This window comes from Asterias rubens, chromosome 6 (genome assembly GCF_902459465.1).
Source record: "Asterias rubens chromosome 6, eAstRub1.3, whole genome shotgun sequence".
Classification (NCBI taxonomy): domain Eukaryota; kingdom Metazoa; phylum Echinodermata; class Asteroidea; order Forcipulatida; family Asteriidae; genus Asterias; species Asterias rubens.
In genome coordinates, this window is record NC_047067.1 from 19,246,274 (window position 1) to 19,269,504 (window position 23,231).

The 23,231-nt window shown below is 38.6% G+C and overlaps 1 long non-coding RNA gene across 4 annotated transcripts; it reads left to right on the forward strand.

Moving 5' to 3' along the window:
- Positions 1–355: 355 nt before the first annotated feature.
- Positions 356–8,686, forward strand: LOC117291117. 4 transcript variants are annotated; one of them, XR_004519123.1, is made up of 8 exons: positions 356–474; positions 1,416–1,478; positions 2,285–2,369; positions 3,525–3,620; positions 4,290–4,364; positions 5,128–5,218; positions 6,490–6,637; positions 8,267–8,686. It is a non-coding gene; the product is annotated as an uncharacterized LOC117291117 (long non-coding RNA). The 4 variants fall into 4 exon arrangements; XR_004519121.1 differs by lacking the exon at positions 8,267–8,686 and having other exon boundaries at positions 6,490–7,350; XR_004519124.1 differs by lacking the exon at positions 8,267–8,686 and having other exon boundaries at positions 6,547–7,350.
- The last annotated feature ends 14,545 nt before the right edge of the window (positions 8,687–23,231 follow it).

A 23,231-nucleotide genomic window follows, 5' to 3' on the forward strand; every position in this document is an offset into this window, starting at 1 on the left:
AGGGTTTCGTCGTTCGTTTTTCCTTTGCGTGGATTCCAAAACGGTAAAAGGAAAAAGGGTTTGCTTTTTCCTTTTCCTGCTCGAAAATTTTCAAAATGAAAAGGGTAACGGGAATCGGTTTCTTGTGGTTTCCTTATAAAGATTTCGTAGAGGGTTAAGGGAACAAGGTTCTCGTTTCCAAGTTATTTACATTTTAAGAGGGTTTTCTTGAAGGGGGTTCACATCCCAGGCTCCGCCCTCCTGAGAGACAACCTCGATTGGCATCCCGACGTCGTGCTGAAAGGGAGAAGTACACACTGAATCACTGAAAGACATGCGGGCCGTCAGGCACCAGTTATAATACTCGCCATTTTATTTCAAGAAACGTGGTTTTGAGTCGAGGGAAGACCTCCCGTTCAAATCGACTTCTGTTCGGACGTTTTTGTACTTTTGGCGGACAATTTCCGTGGCTAATATTATGCAAAACTATCACAGGTGAGTTGACAGGTGTCTTTGTGAACAATTGAATTGTTAGACCTATTGAATGTAGGTCTATTTTGTTTGTGCATTTTATTTTATTTTTCAAGGGGCGCAACATTTGAAAAGCATGCATAGGATAGCCGATAGGGATAACTTTCCGTATGGCGCTACCACTTTTTCACTCATTTTTACAAAAGGGGATATCTCATTGAGGTAAATTAGATACTATATTATTTCATATCGAATGAAAAAGTGGTGGCGCCATACGGAAACATTTCCTAACCAGTAATGGGGGGGAAGTGCCATAGTTTTCAAGAAAGAAGTAATTTTCCACGAATTTGATTTCGAGACCTCAAGTTTAGAACTTGAGGTCTCGAAATCAAGCATCAGAAAGCACACAAATTCGTGTGACAAGGGTTTTTCTTTCTTTTAAGTTTTATTATTATCTCGCAACTTCTACAACCGATTGAGCTCAAATTTTCACAGGTTCGTTATTTAATGCATATGTTGAGATACACCAAGTGAGAACAGGTCAGGGGGTGGGGGGGTGGGGGTTATATATCTAGCATTTTTATCAAATTGGGGTACAACTTTGAAAAATCCCAAAGGAGTGGTAGGCCTCTTACGGCTCAGCATTTTTATCGAAATTTGAGAACATTTCTTATCAAACTTGGGTGCAACATTGAAAAATCAATCCATACGCCTGGAATTTCATTTTCGGACATGTTGAAAGGAAGGCCCTTTTCTTTTTGCAAAAGGCACTTTAGGTCTAACAGGATTCCAACACACAATCCATCGTGTAATGAAATGCACACGCACACTTTTGCACAAAAGTGAAGGGGCCCTCCTTTCAACGTCATGTGAGTCTGTCATTTATTCAATTATGGAGAGTTGCAGCTAGTGATTATTTGATGCTCTTTTAAAATGGTACCGGTATTTCATTTGATGTATGGTAGGGTTAAGCTGGCACACAGAATATCACCACGTCATGTACAAGGAATTGCTGACTATGACCAAGGGTAAGTGTAAACACAAACAAATGCTCTCATGTTGCTTCAAAGGCACTGGACACTATTGGTAATTACTTAAAATGATTATTAGTATAAAACCTTACTTGGTAACGAGTAATGGGGAGAGGTTGATAGTATACAAGGGTAAGTGTTTTCACTTGGTGTATCTCAACAATTGCATAAAAACCTGTGAAAATTTGAGCTCAACTGGTTGTCGAAGTTGCGAGATAATAATGAAAGAAAAAACAACCTTGTAGTAACACGAAACTATGAGTGCTTAAAGATTCTTAATTTTGAGACCTCAAAATCTTATTCTGATGGTTTGAAATCAAATTCATGAAAAATTCCTTCTTTTGCAAAAACTACAAATTTCTGTTACTTCGGAGGGAGCCGTTTCTCACAATGTTTTTTTACTATCAACAGCTCTCCATTACTTGTAACCAAGAAAGGTTTTACAATAACAATTATTTTGAGTAATTACTTATAGTGTCCAGTGCCTTTAAACCTTGACATGCATGGTTGAACAAACAATGTGGTCAGCTTACAAATGGACTTATCGCTTGTGATATTGTAAATTTTCCCCCAAATTATTTGATCAAATTGCTGGACTTACCTCCCCCTTGTGATTTTTTGCAAAAATTTGATTAAATTGCTAGAGTATGAGTAGTTCAGCATGGTTCAGTCAACCATTACAACTTGCTGCTTTCAATGTTCAGTCTTCATTTGCTTGTGATCGAAAGTATAGCAAAATATAGCAAAATCTGTTTTATGTAAGTCAAAAAAATTAATATTGCAAATTGTGTAATTTGTTTCAGTCACGCTTCGAGATCTCGCGCAACATCTACCTGTCAACAAACGGATGTCCAAGACCAATACAGGAGCTTTACTCTCCATCAAAAGGTGAGTTCCCAGAAAGTCTGTTTTCAATTATTCACTTTGGTCCGAAATTTAGCCCTAGAATTTTTGTGCAGAGTGCCTGTGGCTCTTGTTTGAATGGGTTCAAAAACAGTTTTATGAGATGATTCAATTTGGCAGGCTTGTTTGTGTTTCAAGCTGTCAAGGTGCATCAATCGATGTAACACTTTTGATGAACCAAATAGTTAACTAAAATACATCCCCTGCATTGAAAGAAGATAAACAAAGGACTTGTCAAACTTTCTCACAGAGTTCTCTGGTCTACTTTCAACAGAAAGAGGATAAGTAATCGATCATAAATCTTGACATACATGTCATGGCCTAGCGGATAAGAGCATGAGATTAAAACTCTGGTGTTTCTGAACAGCTGAGTGTGGGTTTGAGTCCCAGTCATAAAACCTGTGTCCTTTAAGCCATTATACACTTTTGGTAAACAGTATTGTCCAAGTCCCACACTTCGTGTATGACAACTTATATATAAAATAACAAACCTGTGAAAATTTAGGCTCAATCGGTCATCAGAGTCGGGAGAAAATAACGGGAAAACCCACTCTTGTTTCTGCACGTTTCGCCGTGTCATGTCATGTGTTCAAAATAAATGCCGTAATTCTCGCGAATGGATATTGTTTGAATGTTTTCTCAAAAAGTAAAGCATTTCATGGAACAATTTTTCAAGAGAAGTCTTTCACCGTTACCTTCTGTAAACCCTGTAAATTATTTGTAATTCTGTGAACTTTTTTTGTTTGTTTCTGTACCCAAAGTGTATAATGGCTTTAAGCAAGATACTTTACCATGAATGCTTCATCCTTCTGATGGGACGTAAAGCCGTTAGTCAATGTTTTGTGTAATGCACTTTGTACACACAGTGCACTTACTGAAAGAGAATGGTTCGCCCCAGTGTTACTGGTTGGATTGGCTAAATTTATTAAACTGCTGGACTTACATCTTGTGATTTGTTCCATTTTCAGGCCAAGTTTGATTAAACAGCCTGGACTGCATGAGTTCAGCCTACCATTATATTGCTGCTTTCAATGTTTTGTCTTCATTTATTTGTGATTGAAAGTATACAACAAAACAAATCTGTTTTATGATTGTGAAAAATTGAAATGTTCAAACTTTGCAATTTTGTTTGTGTTGCAGTCGGGCTTTGAGATCTCCAGCAACATCTACCTGTCATCAAATAAGTAGAGATGTCCAAGGCCAGCCTCTTTAGCAGGAGCTTCACTCTAGTTTAAGGTGAATTCCAACGCTTTTAGTACTGATGAGCTAGGTCCAGAACTTAGCTCTAGACTATTTGTGCAGAGTGCATGTGGCTCTTGTTTGCATACTTATCAAGTTTAGCTCAAAATGCGACAAGGCTATAGCCTGGAATACTTATCAATTTTTGCTCAAAAATGCAACAAGGCATAGCCTTGCATACTTATAAAATTTTGCTCAAAAACGCGTATATTATATCAATTTTTTCCAAAAAATGCAACAAGGCTTTATTTAGCCGTGCATGCTTAATAAATTTTGCTCAAAAATGCAACAAGGCTTTATTTAGCCTTGCAACTTATCAAATTTTGCTCAAAAATGCATACTTATCAAATTTTGTTTAAAAATACAACAAGGTTGCTTATGAGGCTATATAGCAACTTATCAAATTTTGCTCAAAAAATGCGACAAGGCTTTAGCCTTGCAACAAGGCTATATATAGCCTGCAACTTATGAAATTTTGCTTAAAAATGTGACAAAAATGCGATAAGCCTTGCAACCTATCAAATTTTCCTCAAAAATGCACACTTATAAAACTGGTGCCATGAAATTGGCTAGCCCTTAGCAATGACACACTCTTGAATAGGCTTAAGAGCGTGTTTTTGTTAAAACCAACTTGAACTAATGAAATGTTCTTTTTATTGTTCTCAGTAGACATGCACCTTGTGCTTACAACTCCAGAAGACTGCTAGTATCGACAGCTCGATGTGTCCATTTTCTATACAAGTGAGTTTATATTACCGCTTCTAATGAGAAGACATAAGCTGTAAGGTGATAATTTACCCTCATGCTGATCAATCAGCACTCTGATGCATATGTAGCATTATATGACATTGTGTTCAATTTGAGTGCTATAAGTAGGTGCCCAATCTTGCTCACAACCTTTACCCCATCCTCTTGCCCACAACAAGGTTGAAAAAATGCATATATAAGTGAAAAACTTGACAAGCCCCCCCTATGTTATTGCCCCTTTGAAGCAATTAAGCGAGATCCTCGATCACCTGCTCATCAATTCCAACCCCACCCCCAAATTAGATCCCCTCACCCCCCCCCCCAAAAAAAAAAACCCCACACAAATAGGTTGATGTCATACCCCCCCCTCCCCATTATTTGCCCATTCAATCCAAGTCAAATGCTATTTAAGCAGGACTTGCTGGACTTACCCCTTGTGATTTTTTCGATTTTATGCCCAAGTTCAATAAAACTGTTGGACTTGCCCCATGTGATTTTTTTTTTGTTTTAGGCCCAAATTTGATACAACTGCTAATCTAACCCCTTGTTATTTTTTTCAATTTTAAGGCTCAATTTCATTGAAACTGCTGGACTTACTTACCCCTTGTGATTTTTTCAATTTAATACCTAAATTTGATAAAACTGCTGACTTTCAATTTTAGGTCCCAGTCTGATAAAACTGCTGGACATACCCCTTGTAATTTTTTGAATTATAGATGCAAACTTATTTTGTCCTTTAAAATGTTTTTCGTTATAGTGTCTGTCCGCCACCGTCATGAAGATGTCAAGAGATCACCGGTAACAAGGTCATACTGATCTGAATATGATGTAGGCCTACAACTTAAAAGGTAATAATTCATAATTTTCTTTATAAATAACATAATTCATAACGTTTTTGTTGGCCTGCATTTTAAAGGAGAGGTCTGATTTATATACAATACACACACAAAATGGGCTGATTTAATATTTGCTATAGGGGGGGGGGTGTCTTTATCACCCCCTCCCAATGAAGACCTCTTTAGGTCAGTATACCAACCAAAATATCTTGCCCATTCAACGGATCGTTGAAAATAAAAAAAATTCCCAATAAAACCTTGACTTGGCAATAGGAAAGACAACAAAAGGTTCTTACACTTGGACTTGTTGCTGTGCTGTCTTGTGAGAAAACTAAGGCACCATGAATCGCAGAACCACGACCAATATCCACAGCCAATAAATTATCTGCCAGGTAATATAGGAATCCCAGAATGCTTTCATTTCTATCAAGCAAAATACAATGATAAACTAATGTGGCAGCCTTTCTTGTCTGCCACACATAACAAACGAACAACAAAAGTTCTGGAACTAGAGTCAAGGCAAAAAGGGGTGAATTTTTCGGCTACTTTTTTGTCCCACTTTGTAGGTGCGTGCCTGTGCAAGATATACAAAGAAATATCTTTGTGGTTATTCGCATCACCATAAGCTTCTCTCTACCCAGGGGTAACAGGGTACCTGTGAGGGTAGAGTTGGTTCTTGTGATTGATTAGCTTAGTACGGGCTATATATTTGGCGGCACACGCTGTATACTCCCCAGGGAGCTGAGATGGGTTAAGGAATGATTTAAGGCTCAGCGACCAGGGGTAATAATGTGGAAGTTACGTGACAGACCTGGGAGCTATGAGAAGCCACCATTATTATTATTGGTATTATTATATCGAGAGGTGGTCTTAAGTACCCCTGCAAGTAAGTTTGCACATGACAAAATAGTTAAAGACAGTGGACACTATTGGTAATTGTCAAAGACTAGTCTTGTCAATTGGTGTATCTCAACATATGCATAAAACAACAAACCTGTGAAAATTAGAACACAATTGGTTGTCAGAGTTTCGAGATAATAATGATGGGAAAAAACACCCTTGTGACTCGATGTTGTGTGCTTTCAGATGCTTGATTTCGAGAAATCAAATTCCTGGAAAATTACTTCTTTCTCGAAAACTACGTCACTTCAGAGGGAGCCGTTTCTCACGATGTTTTAATACTATCAACCTCTCCCATTACTTGTTACCAAGTAAGGTTTTGTGCCAATAATTATTTTGAGTAATTACCAATAGTGTCCACTGCCTTTAACTTGACCTTTCAGGGCCAATAGTTCCTGAAACCAAGTACCAATGCAGTCTCCCCATCTGACACCTTACAGGCTGCAGGGTATAAAGGAGAGCAAGCACGTATGAAAACATCAGTATCATCGAGACATCCTAGCAGCTCATGTGGATCATGAATGAACAAAAGTAAGATATTCTTTTTTAGATCAGTAAAGCCCAGTTAATACTTCCTGCGAATGCCAAGCGAATGTTCCGAACGTCACAAATTCTTAACAAATAATTAACAGCAGCTCAACTCTGCTCAACTCGCTTGCGAATATCGTTGCGAAAGGAGGGTTGTGACGTCAAATTTGCATTCGCAGGAAGTATGAACCGTGCTTTACATGTGTTGATATTTGATGCTTTACATGTGGTGGGTTGTTTTGGCAGCTCACTATACAGTTGGCATCTTGTAAATAAGTACACATTTGCAAGCAAGCAAGCATAAACTCGTTTTTTTTGCGCGCTAACTTGGTGGTGCCTGCGGATCGAAATGGTAGTGCGTGTGGATCGAAATAAATGGTGGTGCGTGCGGATCGAAATAAATGGTGGTGCCTGCGGATCGCAAGATTAAAGGGACCTGCCCCCGATTTCACGAAGCGCTGCGACGCGTCGCAAGTGCAAGTTGCGACCGGTTACACGCCGTAAGTTGCGATGCGTATAAATCGATTTCATCAAAGTTACGATGCGTCGGATACGTCGCAAGTTCCTTGACAACGAGGAAGAACACGTCGTAAGTTACGACTACCCATAGGGTCGTCGTAAAAATGCTATGTTGCATTTGTTTACGCACAAAATGCATGAAAGGACATAACAATTACCACACGTAACTTCCGTGAACCAATCGGGAAGACACTAGACAACAAATGGAAATTTACCCCCCCCCCCCCCCAAAAAAAAAAAAAAAGGACGGGTAAAAGAAAAGAAAACAAACACGCATAACAAACGAACACACACAAACTAAAACAACTAAACAAATAAATAATTATAAACCAAAAACCTAAACAACTAGTCCGCAACGGTTGAGTGTCTGCCATCTTGAATGAACTATAATACATGACTGTTTCATGACCAAGTTGTACACAACATAAAACAGCCGCAGAACTTTAGCAGTTCATCCTCGTCCAAAGGGTTGTTTTTATTAAGAGTGAAAATAGTTTGTATTGCGACTCGTCGCGCTTACGACGTGTTTGGTGAAATGGACTGTGGAACTCGTCGCAGCCGCGACATGTCTTAGGTCTGCGACGCATCGCAAACCCTACGATGCGTCGCTACTTGCGATGAGTTTCGTGAAATCGGGGGCTGGACACTTGCACGTGGCTTGTGGGGTCCTACTTCCGGCTCGGGCCACTGGGTGGCTGATCTTAAAGGTGCATTTGGGCTCCTCATCTGAGGATGGTGCCGGTGTTATCACAAATGGTCGGCCAACGGAAGTAGTTCGCTAGTCTTTTCGACTAGCGGACCGCGATAGAACAGTAGGGGACTGTCCTGGATAACTCTGGGACGGCGGACCTGACCCGCCCAGGAGGGCGGTGCAAAGGCCCTGACGACTCTGGAAACCGTGTTGGGCAGGTATCCTGGGACCTTCACGTGGTAGCCCTGTTTTAGACGAACCTTACCAGGATGAATAGGCCAAATTTGAAACTGAAGAATATTGTTTGGATGGGTGTACTTAACTACAAGATTGCGCTGCAATCATACTCTGTTCCATCAGATTATTAAAACAAGACTAACACAAGAATATTTGCTTTATTTTACATATGAACCAACTGCGAGGTGGTATTAACAACTGCGTCTCCCAAGGAACCAATATTATCCATGAAGGCGAACCCAAGTCAACAGTGTCAGTTCGTAAGCAAGACCTGAATGAAAGAACCCAGGGAGATTCAAGCTCCCCTGAATGGAGAGCTGACACCTGCTGCAGCCTTGGAACTATCAACATGTGAACATGAACACAACTGATGTTTCTACCCAATTTGTTATCAAATTTTGCTTTAAAATTCAACAAGGTTCCGGTATATAAAAATTCAAGTTATCAAGAAAATGTAGCTTGTGAACTTGTCAAAATTTTCAAGTAAATGTTCACAAGGCTATAACCCTTGTGGACTTATCATATTTGTCAAGAAAATTTTCACAAGGCTATAGCCTTGTGAACTTCTCATATTTGTAAAGAAAACGTTCAAATTTTTCAAGAAAATGTTCACAAGGCTATAGCCTTGTGAACTTATCATATTTGTCAAGGAAATGTTCAAATTTTTCAAGAAAACTTCACAAGGCTATAGCCTTGTGAACTTATCATATTTGTCAAGAAAATGTTCACAAGCCTTGTGAACTTATCAAATTGTTTAATAAAATGTTCACAAGGCCTTGTGAACTTATCAAAAGTTTCAAAAAAATGTTCACAAGGCTATAAGCCTTGTAAACTTATCAAATTTTTTCAAGAAAACTTCACAAGGCTATAGCCTTGTGAACTTATCATATTTGTCAAGAAAATGTTCACCTTATCAAATTGTTTAATAAAATGTTCACAAGGCCTTGTGAACTTATCAAAATTTTCAAGAAAATTTTCACAAGGCTATATCCTTGTAAACTTATCAAATTTGTCAAGAAAATACTCACAAGTCTATAGCCTTGTGATCTTATCATATTTGTCAAGAAAATGTTTATAGCCTTGTGAACTTATCATATTTGTCAAGAAAATGTTCAAATTTTTCAAGAAAATGTTCACAAGGCTATAAGCCTTGTAAACTTATCCAATTTTTCAAGAAAAGGTTCAAATTTTTCAAGAAAATGTTCAATTTGCCTTATGAACTTATCAAATTTTTCAAGAAACTGTTCACAAGGCCTTGTAAACTTATCATATTTGTCAAGAAAATTTTCAAATTTTTCAAGAAAATGTTCACAAAGCTATATATATAGCCTTATGAACTTATCAAATTTTTCAAGAAAATGTTCAAATTTTTCAAAAAAATGTTCACAAGGCCTTGTGAACTTAGCATATTCGTCAAGAAAATGCTCACATTTTTCAAGTAAATGTTCACAAGGCTTATATATAGCCTTGTAAACTTATCATATTACTTAGCATCTGAAAGCACACATTTTGTGCAACAAGGGCGTTTTTGCTTTCATTGTTCTCTAATAGGAGACTTTCCAACGCTAGGTGGCAGCAGACATACCGGGTAAATTTCCATTGTTTACGTAGTTCTGAACATGCGCATAATTCTGAGAACAATGGATTTACCCGGTAAGTCTGCTGCCCTCTATCGTCCCAGAAAGTCTCCCATTGCAAATTTGACGACCAACTGAGCTCAAATTTTTACAGGTTTGTTATGTTATGCATAATTTGAGATACATCAAGAGTGAATACTGGTCTTTGACAATTCCCAAACATGTCCAGTGTCTTTAAATCAACATACAACTGCAGGTTTAATGGCAGAGGACAATATTGGTAATTGTCAAGGACTAGCCTTCACAGTTGGTGTATCTCAACATATGCATAAAATAACTAACCTGTGAAAATTTGAGCTCGAACGGTCATCGAAGTTGCGAGATAATAATGAAGAAAAAAACACCCTTGTCACACGAAGTTGTGTGCGTTCAGATGGTTGATTTCGAGACCCCAAGTTCTAAATCTGAGGTCTCGAAATCAAATTTGTGGAAAATTACTTCTTTCTCGAAAACTATGGCACTTCAGAGGGAGTCGTTTCTCACAATGTTTTATACTATCAACCTCTCCCCATTACTCGTCACCAAGAAAGGTTTTATGCTAATAATTATTTTGAGTAATTACCAATAGTGTCCACTGCCTTTAACTATTGTGATTTAACCTTATACATTTCTGATCAAGCCAATTGTGTTATATTGTACTATTCCAATAAACAAAATTACAAAACATTGATAAAAAATGCTTGACTTATGCCTTGTGATTTTATTTATTTGTATTATTTGACCACATTTTTGAAGTTCGATTTGTATGCATTAAAATGAAGCTGGTTTCTTCAGTGATGGCATGTACCTTTCATTTTTTTCTAAGATTGAGATTTGATGTTGACCAATCTATATCTAAAACCATTCCTCAAGTTGAAAATATTATTTATAAAGGTTATTCCTCAAGTTAAAAACACATCAGAGTCAGAGGAACCTATCGCATTATTTTAGAGAATAAAAACAACTCTTTGTGTTTTCTTAAATTTATGGCCCAAAATTTGATAAACTGTAGGACATCTACCCCTTGTTTTGTTTGTATTTTTTTAAATTGTTTTTAGTGATGTATTTATTTTGAGGCACAAGGCTCATCTCTTTAACCTTTTTCAGTAAACAAAAACGGTTTACCCTACAAAAAATGGATGTTCAAAGCCTTCCATTTCTTTTCTTTTTTTTTTTTTTTTGGGGGGGGGGGGGAGGGGGGGTTGGTTGAAGTGTACCGAAGGCTTTAAAAGTTGGATTATTTGGTGGTGCAAATTTGAGTGAGATATTTTCAACAACGAAATAAGGTCACTTTTTAATAATCTACCTACAAGTTATTTATTCCTACATTAATAATAAGCTGAGAAACGAACAAAAAATAGACCTCATATATTACATTTAGTTCTTTCAACTTTGCGCTAAATCATTTCAAGTTAAACAAACGTAAGGCTACTTGGTTTAATTACCACAATTAGTTACAGTGTAAGCCTTTATTCATCACTTTTAATATGATTCAAGCCTTCGATTCTCGCATTTCGAATCATTCCGCGAGATCTTGCGGGAGCCAGTTTGCCCCTTTGATCTTGGACAGGCACCGGTGATTGGAACCAGCTAAAGCAACCGACAGGTACCCGATTTCCAGGCTACGCGAAATAAACATCAACAGAGTAGTAGAGGTCTGGGTACTCGACGGCTTGATGCCGTGACGCGATATTCAAAATGGCCACCAGCCATGCTTGTGAAGTTGTCAACACCATGGATATACTTAGGATGATTTGATGTGATTTAATGTCTCTTTGGGTAAGCTTTATCATACAGCTTATTTAAGTTAATAATGTAGAATAGGATGAAGGCCTCGTGGAAGGCGTGTAACCACCTAGTTTGTCATAAAACGGGCAATTCTTGTCGCAATTTTATTCCACCTTCATGCTCGACATAAACAACGGCAATCCGGAAGTAGCTGTAACGTTAGAGCATAGGTCATTGCATTGTCATTGCCAATTTGCCGTCAATCAGATACTGGATGAAGAATTCCTCCATGATCAGATGAAACAATCGACTTTTCTGTGTAGTTCTTATAGATTATCTACTTCAATTCGTGTCGGCCACTCCTACGTGTTTCTATGTCAGTTTTTGTTTACATGTTATGTAACACTGAGCTGTCGTAAACTGTTTACCAACCAAAATGACCGGTGCTCTGACATTCGGAGTCGTAGGCCTACCATCCAAAAGAATTGATACATCATGTTTAAGCCTTTGCAGATCGCCTTTCTCATATCAAGTTGTAAATCTAAAACTGGTTTGCCACCTATACTGGCAAATGATAATGTGAATGTTTAAAGTCTGAACTTGGTCTGAATAAAACTGGCGGGTTTTTTATTTTCATTTTTTTAACCGTCTGCAATTTCATCCAGATGTGTAATGAAGGACGAGGTGCACAGAAAAACCTTGGTCTGAGTCGTAGGCAACTTTTTGAGATATTGTCTAGTTTTCGATGCCCCCAAATCAAGATTAAAATTAATATTAATTTGAGGCCCTTCCAATTGTTCCAGCAATCTGTAATCCGTAGAGCGTCTTTTGCACATAAAGAACTTTCTTTGGTTAAATTTTGAGGCAAATCTGAGAGAAATGTTTTTGAGGGTGAAAAAAACGTCAAGTTATACCCCATGCCGTTTTCTCAAAAATCTGCCGAAAAAAATTGTGTTTTTCAAAATCGCCTGAAAACTTGGGTTTAGTTGTCTACCTTAGGAACTTTTTGATGTAATTGTTTTTATTGCCTGATTTTCGATATAACAATGTCTCAAATAATTATTGTATCAAACTCAATAAAACCAATTGTACCATCACGGCGAGTACCCACCAAGAACACTGGTGGAAATTCAAAGAAGTTATATTCCCGCCGTCATGTTGATCCCAGCTAGCCTACTAAAGACCCGGCCACCCAACCCCAGTGTACCCCGCTACCCTTTCCACAGCGACCGACAATCCCCAATTCCCATCGAAATGCCAGACCAACTTCCCCTGCGAACTAATTTTCTATACCTACATCGTGTGCCTTCGACTCAAATAATTATTTTGTAAGTCCCCTATTATGCCTTTGTTTCCTTGTAAGCCAATGCGCCATACTTACAGCGTGTGCCTTCCATCCACTCACCAATTTTTTAAATCACAACCAAAGAGTCCCCTGTCTACCCGTCAGTAAAGCGTATGCCTTCCACTCTCAAATTATTTACCAAGTCCAAAGCAAGGATTTCCCTATGCCATTGTACCATGCGTACCATTTCCCCATTAATTAAACTAATTGTCTCTTTATGCCTACAGCGTGTGCTTTCAACTCGTCGAATACTTTTTAAGTCCGAAAACAAGAGTCCCCTATCTACTACCAATACCCGTCAGTAAAAGCGTATTATATCTTCCACTCGCAAATTATTTAAGTCCAAAGCAAGGATTTACCTATGCCATAGTACCATGCGTACCCCTTTTCCCATTTTAAACTATACAGTGTGTAGATTTTAACTCAAATATGTTTTAAGTCCGAACCAATGAGTTTCCCATGCCTATGTAACCAGCCCACAACTTGTGCATTTCACTCGAAATTACCAAGTATAAAGCACTGATTTTACTATGCCATAGCATCATGTGGAAAGTATTCCCCTCGCAAATTATATACGAAGTATAAAGTATAAAGCATTGGTATTCCCATACCATAGTATCCTATGAAAAGTATTCAACTCGCAAATTATACACCAAGTATAAAGCATTGATATTCCCATACCATAGTATCCTATGATGAGTATTCAATTATATACTAAGTATAAAGCACTGAAATCCCATGCCATAGCTTTCTGTGTAAAGTATGAACCGAAGGTTTATCAGGTCTAAAATGCGAATTATCCTGGGGGGGACCCAAGTGGGTGTCGTGGGTAGGTGTCGGCCTCCCAAGCAAAGGGTCCCCGGTTCGAACCCCGGTGGTGACAGCGCGGTTGCCGTCCGAGAAGTCTCGACTCACCAGACAGTGGCACACACCGCGCAGTGGCACTCACCGCTAGCACTCGCTGAGGAAAGAAACTTTAAACTTAAAACTTAAAACGAACCTATGCTCTTTTTTATATAAGTTTAAAAAAATTAAAAAAAAAAACATTTTTAAAACGTCTCCAACTTTTCTGAAGCTGGATTCGATCCCGGGACCCTCCGGTCCAGAGACCAGAGCCCTTCCACTGGGCCACTGCTCCTTCTTACTAATATGTGTTCGAGTTTTATTTTAAACCTTCGTATGACAAACTTTTAATTAAAAAGTAGTAAAAGAACACCCGGGAATCGAACTCCGCACCATTGGGTGTAGAGTCCGGAGCCCTTCCATTGAGCCACGTCTCCTCTTACTTCATTTGCGTTCGAGTTTAATTTTAAACCTTCGTATGACAAGCTTTTAATTAAAACGTAGTAAAAGAACACACGGGAATCGAACTCCGTACCATTGGGTGTAGAGTCGGGAGCCCTTCCATTGGGCCACTACTACTCTTACTTCATTTGCGTTCGAGTTTAATGTTATACCTTAGAATGAACAACTTTAAATCAAAACGTATTATACCTTATGCCTTCCAATCGCAAATTATTTATTAAGTGTAAAGCAAGGATTTCCCTATGCCACAGAGTACCGCGCAAACCAATGTTCTCAAGCATACTAAAAGAACACAGATCGGGAATCGAACCCCGTACCATTGGGTGTAGAGCCCGGAGCCCTTCCATTAGGCTACTACTACTCTGTCTTCATTTGCGTTCGAGTTTAATGTTATACCCAAGAATGAACAATTTTAAATCAAAACGTATTATTTGCCTCCCACTCGCAAATTATTTACCAAGTGTAAAGCAAGGATTTCCCTATACCATAGGGAACCGCGCAAACCAATGTTCTCAAGCGTAGAAAAAGAACACAGACCGGGGTTCGAACCCCGTACCATTGGGTGTAGAGCCCGGAGCCCTTCCATTAGGCCACTACTACTCTTACTTCATTTGCGTTTGAGTTAAATGTTATACCCTAGAATGAACAATTTTAAATCAAAACGTATTATTTGCCTCCCACTCGCAAATTAATTACCAAGTGTAAAGCAAGGATTTCCCTATGCCATAGGGTACCGCGCAAACCAATGTTCTCAACAAGCATACTAAAAGAACACAGATCGGGAATCGAACCCCGTACCATTGGGTGTAGAGCCCGGAGCCCTTCCATTGGGCCACTACAACTCTTTCTTCATTTGCGTTCGAGTTTAATGTTATACCCTAGAGTGAAAAATTTTAAATCAAAACGTATTATAGCTTATGCCTTCCACTCGCAAATTGTAAAGCAAGGATTTCCCTATGCCATAGGGTACCGCGTAAACCAATGTTCTTCAACGCAGAAAAAGGACACATACCGGGGTTCGAACCCAGCACCTTTGGCTTCAGAGTCCAGAGCCCTACCACTGTGCCACTGTCCTTCTTCATAACAAAAGGTTCGAGTTTAAATATAAACCTTAGAATGAATTCAACTTTAAATCAAAACGTAATAGCGGGTGCCTTCCACTCGCATGTTACTTATTAGGTATAAAGTAAAGATTTCCCTATGCCATAGGGTTCCGCTTAAACCAATGTTCTTACGCGTAGAAAAAGACACACGCCGTGGCTCGAACCCAGTACCTTTGCGCTCAGAATCCGGAGCTCTACCACTGGGCCACCGCTCTTCTTATGAACAATGGGTTCGAGTTTAATTATAAACCTTAGAGTGGACAACTTTAAATCAAAACGCATATAGCGAGTGCCTTCCACTCGCGTGTTTTACAAGGATTTCCCGATGCCATAGTACCCCAGGTAATGTAAAGATTGGGACTGGGTACAACAGAGTTGATGCATGCACAAACTCGACGATGTTTGAGATAAATAAAATGCACGGGACTAAAACGGGTCTATCTAACTGAGAAAATATCAGCGATTGAAAAAGTATCTAGAAGCCGGGCAAATCGGGCGAATGGGGGGGGGGGGCATATTCAAACAAAATAAAAACCATTTATTATTATATTTATTATTAAACCATTTATTATTATATGTACTAAATATTTGATAGTCTAAGGAAATTGAACTCTAAATAAGACACGGGACGTAGTATTCTTTATGTTTTAATTCAATATTTGTTTAATGTTTGAGTTTCTACATTTCACATTATGACTGCTCTTTAAATCAATATAAAAAGAATTCAGACATTAATTGACATACACATTCAAATTTATTTTAAGCAGCAACTTTTATTTATTTTTATTTATTTAAATAATTAAAATCATTAAACTTAAAATTTAAACGTCAAGTGTTTGTGCATCGTAAAAGAATTTTGTTTTTCTCCAAAGGCGATCAGAGAATACTGACCGAAACGTCAATTGAAACCAACGGTTATTTTCAGAACCACCCCATATTTAGAGATGATAGTCAGTGCATGGTGTTACCGCAAACCTGTCCATATCGTATTTCCACCATGCAAAATTTAAATCCAGGGTACAACATCAAAGCATTGCCATAGATAGGCTGTACAATTGTATGCAGTGAATAATTAGATTGGAACAATTTTACGACCTCACCACCAATTTCTGGCCGTTTTGTTTTAATCTCCGAATAATCAACGGGAAAACAGCAACCTACAGGCCTACTAACTAAAACAGAGAATCATATTGAGCAATGTGCACAGTTAACAAGCATACCAGCTAACGTAGTGTAGACCTATAGCTAATAGAAACAAACAAATCACAAACATTGCTTTTACCATGGGTTTGAACGACTTTATATTGAATCAGAATAAACGAGTACACATTAGTCTTGCCTGAACAGTTCCCTGAAGATTAAAACTACACCAAAAAGGCTCTAAATATCGTCCGCGGGGAGACAGCCAGAGTCAACTGCATGGTTGGAGATCAGTTTGAATACATGTGTACGCGGTAAATTACTGGGTACGAAGCATGGGTTATAAGACCAACTATAGGGTACCCGACTATTCGTGTTCTTGTCGCAATGTCGCTTACTTGTTGATAGCAGTGCCTCCAAAAAGAGAGGTTAAAATGAATATTTGAGACCCATCCTATTGGTCCAGCAACCTGTAACTTGGAGACTGTCTTTTACACATGACGAACTTCCTTTGGTTAAATTTTGAGGCAATTCGGAGAGAAAATGTTTCCGAGGCTGAAAAAACGTCAAGCTTACCCCCTTGTCGTTTTTTCAAAAATCGGCCGAAATTTGTGTCTTCCAAATCGCCTGAAATTTCATACCTAGGTGTATTAGAGGGCGAGGAGCAGGACAATCTTGGTTTTAGTCGTCTACGATGGCTACTTTTTGAGATAATGCCTCATTTCGGATAGTACGACGGTCTAAAATCAAGGTTAAAATGAATATTTGAGACCCATCCTATTGTTTCAGCAACCTGTAACTTGGAGACTGTCTTTTACACATGACGAACTTCCTTTGGTTAAATTTTGAGGCAATTCGGAGAGAAAATGTTTCCGAGGCTGAAAAAACGTCAAGCTTACCCCCTTGTCGTTTTTTCAAAAATCGGCCGAAATTTGTGTCTTCCAAATCGCCTGAAATTTCATACCTAGGTGTATTAGAGGGCGAGGAGCAGGAAAATCTTGGTTTTAGTCGTCTACGATGGCTACTTTTTGAGATAATGCCTCATTTCGGATAGTACGACGGTTTAAAATCAATGTTAAAATGAATATTTGAGACCCATCCTATTGTTTCAGCAACCTGTAACTTGGAGACTGTCTTTTACACATGACGAACTTCCTTTGGTTAAATTTTGAGGCAATTCGGAGAGAAAATGTTTCCGAGGCTGAAAAAACGTCAAGCTTACCCCCTTGTCGTTTTTTCAAAAATCGGCCGAAATTTGTGTCTTCCAAATCGCCTGAAATTTCATACCTAGGTGTATTAGAGGGCGAGGAGCAGGAAAATCTTGGTTTTAGTCGTCTACGATGGCTACTTTTTGAGATAATGCCTCATTTCGGATAGTACGACGGTCTAAAATCAAGGTTAAAATGAATATTTGAGACCCATCCTATTGTTTCAGCAACCTGTAACTTGGAGACTGTCTTTTACACATGACGAACTTCCTTTGGTTAAATTTTGAGGCAATTCGGAGAGAAAATTTTTCCGAGGCTGAAAAAACGCCCTTGTCGTTTTTTCAAAAATCGGCCAAAATTTGTGTCTTCCAAATCGCCTGAAATTTCATACCTAGGTGTATTAGAGGGCGAGGAGCAGGAAAATCTTGGTTTTAGTCGTCTACGATGGCTACTTTTTGAGATAATGCCTCATTTCGGATAGTACGACGGTCTAAAATCAAGGTTAAAATGAATATTTGAGACCCATCCTATTGTTTTAGCAACCTGTAACTTGGAGACTGTCTTTTACACATGACGAACTTCCTTTGGTTAAATTTTGAGGCAATTCGGAGAGAAAATTTTTCCGAGGCTGAAAAAACGTCAAGCTTACCCCCTTGTCGTTTTTTCAAAAATCGGCCGAAATTTGTGTCTTCCAAATCGCCTGAAATTTCATACCTAGGTGTATTAGAGGGCGAGGAGCAGGAAAATCTTGGTTTTAGTCGTCTACGATGGCTACTTTTTGAGATAATGCCTCATTTCGGATAGTACGACGGTTTAAAATCAAGGTTAAAATGAATATTTGAGACCCATCCTATTGTTTCAGCAACCTGTAACTTATGGACTGTCTTTTACACATGACGAACTTCCTTTGGTTAAATTTTGAGGCAATTCGGAGAGAAAATTTTTCCGAGGCTGAAAAAACGTCAAGCTTACCCCCTTGTCGTTTTTTCAAAAATCGGCCGAAATTTGTGTCTTCCAAATCGCCTGAAATTTCATACCTAGGTGTATTAGAGGGCGAGGAGCAGGAAAATCTTGGTTTTAGTCGTCTACGATGGCTACTTTTTGAGATAATGCCTCATTTCGGATAGTACGACGGTTTAAAATCAAGGTTAAAATGAATATTTGTAACCCATCCTATTGTTCCAGCAACCTGTAACTTGGAGACTGTCTTTTACACATGACGAACTTCCTTTGGTTAAATTTTGAGGCAATTCGGAGAGAAAATGTTTCCGAGGCTGAAAAAACGTCAAGCTTACCCCCTTGTCGTTTTTTCAAAAATCGGCCGAAATTTGTGTCTTCCAAATCGCCTGAAATTTCATACCTAGGTGTAATTGGGTGCGAGGAGCAGGACAATCTTGGTTTTAGTCGTCTACGATGGCTACTTTTTGAGATAATGCCTCATTTCGGATAGTACGACGGTTTAAAATCAAGGTTAAAATGAATATTTGTAACCCATCCTATTGTTCCAGCAACCTGTAACTTGGAGACTGTCTTTTACACATGACGAACTTCCTTTGGTTAAATTTTGAGGCAATTCGGAGAGAAAATGTTTCCGAGGCTGAAAAAACGTCAAGCTTACCCCCTTATCGTTTTTTCAAAAATCGGCCGAAATTTGTGTCTTCCAAATCGCCTGAAATTTCATACCTAGGTGTAATTGGGTGCGAGGAGCAGGAAAATCTTGGTTTTAGTCGTCTACGATGGCTACTTTTTGAGATAATGCCTCATTTCGGATAGTACGACGGTTTAAAATCAAGGTTAAAATGAATATTTGTAACCCATCCTATTGTTCCAGCAACCTGTAACTTGGAGACTGTCTTTTACACATGACGAACTTCCTTTGGTTAAATTTTGAGGCAATTCGGAGAGAAAATTTTTCCGAGGCTGAAAAAACGTCAAGCTTACCCCCTTGTCGTTTTTTCAAAAATCGGCCAAAATTTGTGTCTTCCAAATCGCCTGAAATTTCATACCTAGGTGTATTAGAGGGCGAGGAGCAGGAAAATCTTGGTTTTAGTCGTCTACGATGGCTACTTTTTGAGATAATGCCTCATTTCGGATAGTACGACGGTCTAAAATCAAGGTTAAAATGAATATTTGAGACCCATCCTATTGTTTTAGCAACCTGTAACTTGGAGACTGTCTTTTACACATGATGAACTTCCTTTGGTTAAATTTTGAGGCAATTCGGAGAGAACATTTTTCCGAGGCTGAAAAATCGTCAAGCTTACCCCCTTGTCGTTTTTTCAAAAATCGGCCGAAATTTGTGTCTTCCAAATCGCCTGAAATTTCATACCTAGGTGTATTAGAGGGCGAGAAGCAGGAAAATCTTGGTTTTAGTCGTCTACGATGGCTACTTTTTGAGATAATACCTCATTTCGGATAGTACGACGGTCTAAAATCAAGGTTAAAATGAATATTTGAAACCCATCCTATTGTTCCAGCAACCTGTAACTTGGAGACTGTCTTTTACACATGACGAACTTCCTTTGGTTAAATTTTGAGGCAATTCGGAGAGAAAATTTTTCCGAGGCTGAAAAAACATCAAGCTTACCCCCTTGTCGTTTTTTCAAATATCGGCCGAAATTTGTGTCTTCCAAATCGCCTGAAATTTCCCACCTAGGTGTAATAGAGGGCAAGGAGCAGGAAAATCTTGGTTTTAGACGTCTACGATGGTTTTTGAGATAATGCCTTATTTCGGATAGTACGACGGTTTAAAATCCAGATTAAAATGAATATTTGAGACCCATCCTATTGTTCCAGCAACCTGTAACTTGGAGACTGTCTTTCACACATGACGGCCGATTTTTGAAAAAACGACAAGGGGGTAAGCTTGACGTTTTTTCAGCCTCGGAAACATTTTCTCTCCGAATTGCCTCAAAATTTAACCAAAGGAAGTTCGTCATGTGTAAAAGACAGGGGGGTATTCAGCCTCGGAAAAATTTTCTCTCCGAATTGCCTCAAAATTTAACCAAAGGAAGTTCGTCATGTGTAAAAGACAGTCTCCAAGTTACAGGTTGCTAAAACAATAGGATGGGTCTCAAATATTCATTTTAACCTTGATTTTAGACCGTCGTACTATCCGAAATGAGGCATTATCTCAAAAAGTAGCCATCGTAGACGACTAAAACCAAGATTTTCCTGCTCCTCGCCCTCTAATACACCTAGGTATGAAATTTCAGGCGATTTGGAAGACACAAATTTTGGCCGATTTTTGAAAAAACGACAAGGGCGTTTTTTCAGCCTCGGAAAAATTTTCTCTCCGAATTGCCTCAAAATTTAACCAAAGGAAGTTCGTCATGTGTAAAAGACAGTCTCCAAGTTACAGGTTGCTGAAACAATAGGATGGGTCTCAAATATTCATTTTAACCTTGATTTTAGACCGTCGTACTATCCGAAATGAGGCATTATCTCAAAAAGTAGCCATCGTAGACGACTAAAACCAAGATTTTCCTGCTCCTCGCCCTCTAATACACCTAGGTATGAAATTTCAGGCGATTTGGAAGACACAAATTTCGGCCGATTTTTGAAAAAACGACAAGGGGGTAAGCTTGACGTTTTTTCAGCCTCGGAAACATTTTCTCTCCGAATTGCCTCAAAATTTAACCAAAGGAAGTTCGTCATGTGTAAAAGACAGTCTCCAAGTTACAGGTTGCTGAAACAATAGGATGGGTCTCAAATATTCATTTTAACATTGATTTTAAACCGTCGTACTATCCGAAATGAGGCATTATCTCAAAAAGTAGCCATCGTAGACGACTAAAACCAAGATTTTCCTGCTCCTCGCCCTCTAATACACCTAGGTATGAAATTTCAGGCGATTTGGAAGACACAAATTTCGGCCGATTTTTGAAAAAACGACAAGGGGGTAAGCTTGACGTTTTTTCAGCCTCGGAAACATTTTCTCTCCGAATTGCCTCAAAATTTAACCAAAGGAAGTTCGTCATGTGTAAAAGACAGTCTCCAAGTTACAGGTTGCTGAAACAATAGGATGGGTCTCAAATATTCATTTTAACCTTGATTTTAGACCGTCGTACTATCCGAAATGAGGCATTATCTCAAAAAGTAGCCATCGTAGACGACTAAAACCAAGATTGTCCTGCTCCTCGCCCTCTAATACACCTAGGTATGAAATTTCAGGCGATTTGGAAGACACAAATTTCGGCCGATTTTTGAAAAAACGACAAGGGGGTAAGCTTGACGTTTTTTCAGCCTCGGAAACATTTTCTCTCCGAATTGCCTCAAAATTTAACCAAAGGAAGTTCGTCATGTGTAAAAGACAGTCTCCAAGTTACAGGTTGCTGGACCAATAGGATGGGTCTCAAATATTCATTTTAACCTCTCTTTTTGGAGGCACTGCTATCAACAAGTAAGCGACATTGCGACAAGAACACGAATAGTCGGGTACCCTATAGTTGGTCTTATAACCCATGCTTCGTACCCAGTAATTTACCGCGTACACATGTATTCAAACTGATCTCCAACCATGCAGTTGACTCTGGCTGTCTCCCCGCGGACGATATTTAGAGCCTTTTTGGTGTAGTTTTAATCTTCAGGGAACTGTTCAGGCAAGACTAATGTGTACTCGTTTATTCTGATTCAATATAAAGTCGTTCAAACCCATGGTAAAAGCAATGTTTGTGATTTGTTTGTTTCTATTAGCTATAGGTCTACACTACGTTAGCTGGTATGCTTGTTAACTGTGCACATTGCTCAATATGATTCTCTGTTTTAGTTAGTAGGCCTGTAGGTTGCTGTTTTCCCGTTGATTATTCGGAGATTAAAACAAAACGGCCAGAAATTGGTGGTGAGGTCGTAAAATTGTTCCAATCTAATTATTCACTGCATACAATTGTACAGCCTATCTATGGCAATGCTTTGATGTTGTACCCTGGATTTAAATTTTGCATGGTGGAAATACGATATGGACAGGTTTGCGGTAACACCATGCACTGACTATCATCTCTAAATATGGGGTGGTTCTGAAAATAACCGTTGGTTTCAATTGACGTTTCGGTCAGTATTCTCTGATCGCCTTTGGAGAAAAACAAAATTCTTTTACGATGCACAAACACTTGACGTTTAAATTTTAAGTTTAATGATTTTAATTATTTAAATAAATAAAAAATAAATAAAAGTTGCTGCTTAAAATAAATTTGAATGTGTATGTCAATTAATGTCTGAATTCTTTTTATATTGATTTAAAGAGCAGTCATAATGTGAAATGTAGAAACTCAAACATTAAACAAATATTGAATTAAAACATAAAGAATACTACGTCCCGTGTCTTATTTAGAGTTCAATTTCCTTAGACTATCAAATATTTAGTACATATAATAATAAATGGTTTAATAATAAATATAATAATAAATGGTTTTTATTTTGTTTGAATATGCCCCCCCCCCCCCCCATTCGCCCGATTTGCCCGGCTTCTAGATACTTTTTCAATCGCTGATATTTTCTCAGTTAGATAGACCCGTTTTAGTCCCGTGCATTTTATTTATCTCAAACATCGTCGAGTTTGTGCATGCATCAACTCTGTTGTACCCAGTCCCAATCTTTACATTACCTGGGGTACTATGGCATCGGGAAATCCTTGTAAAACACGCGAGTGGAAGGCACTCGCTATATGCGTTTTGATTTAAAGTTGTCCACTCTAAGGTTTATAATTA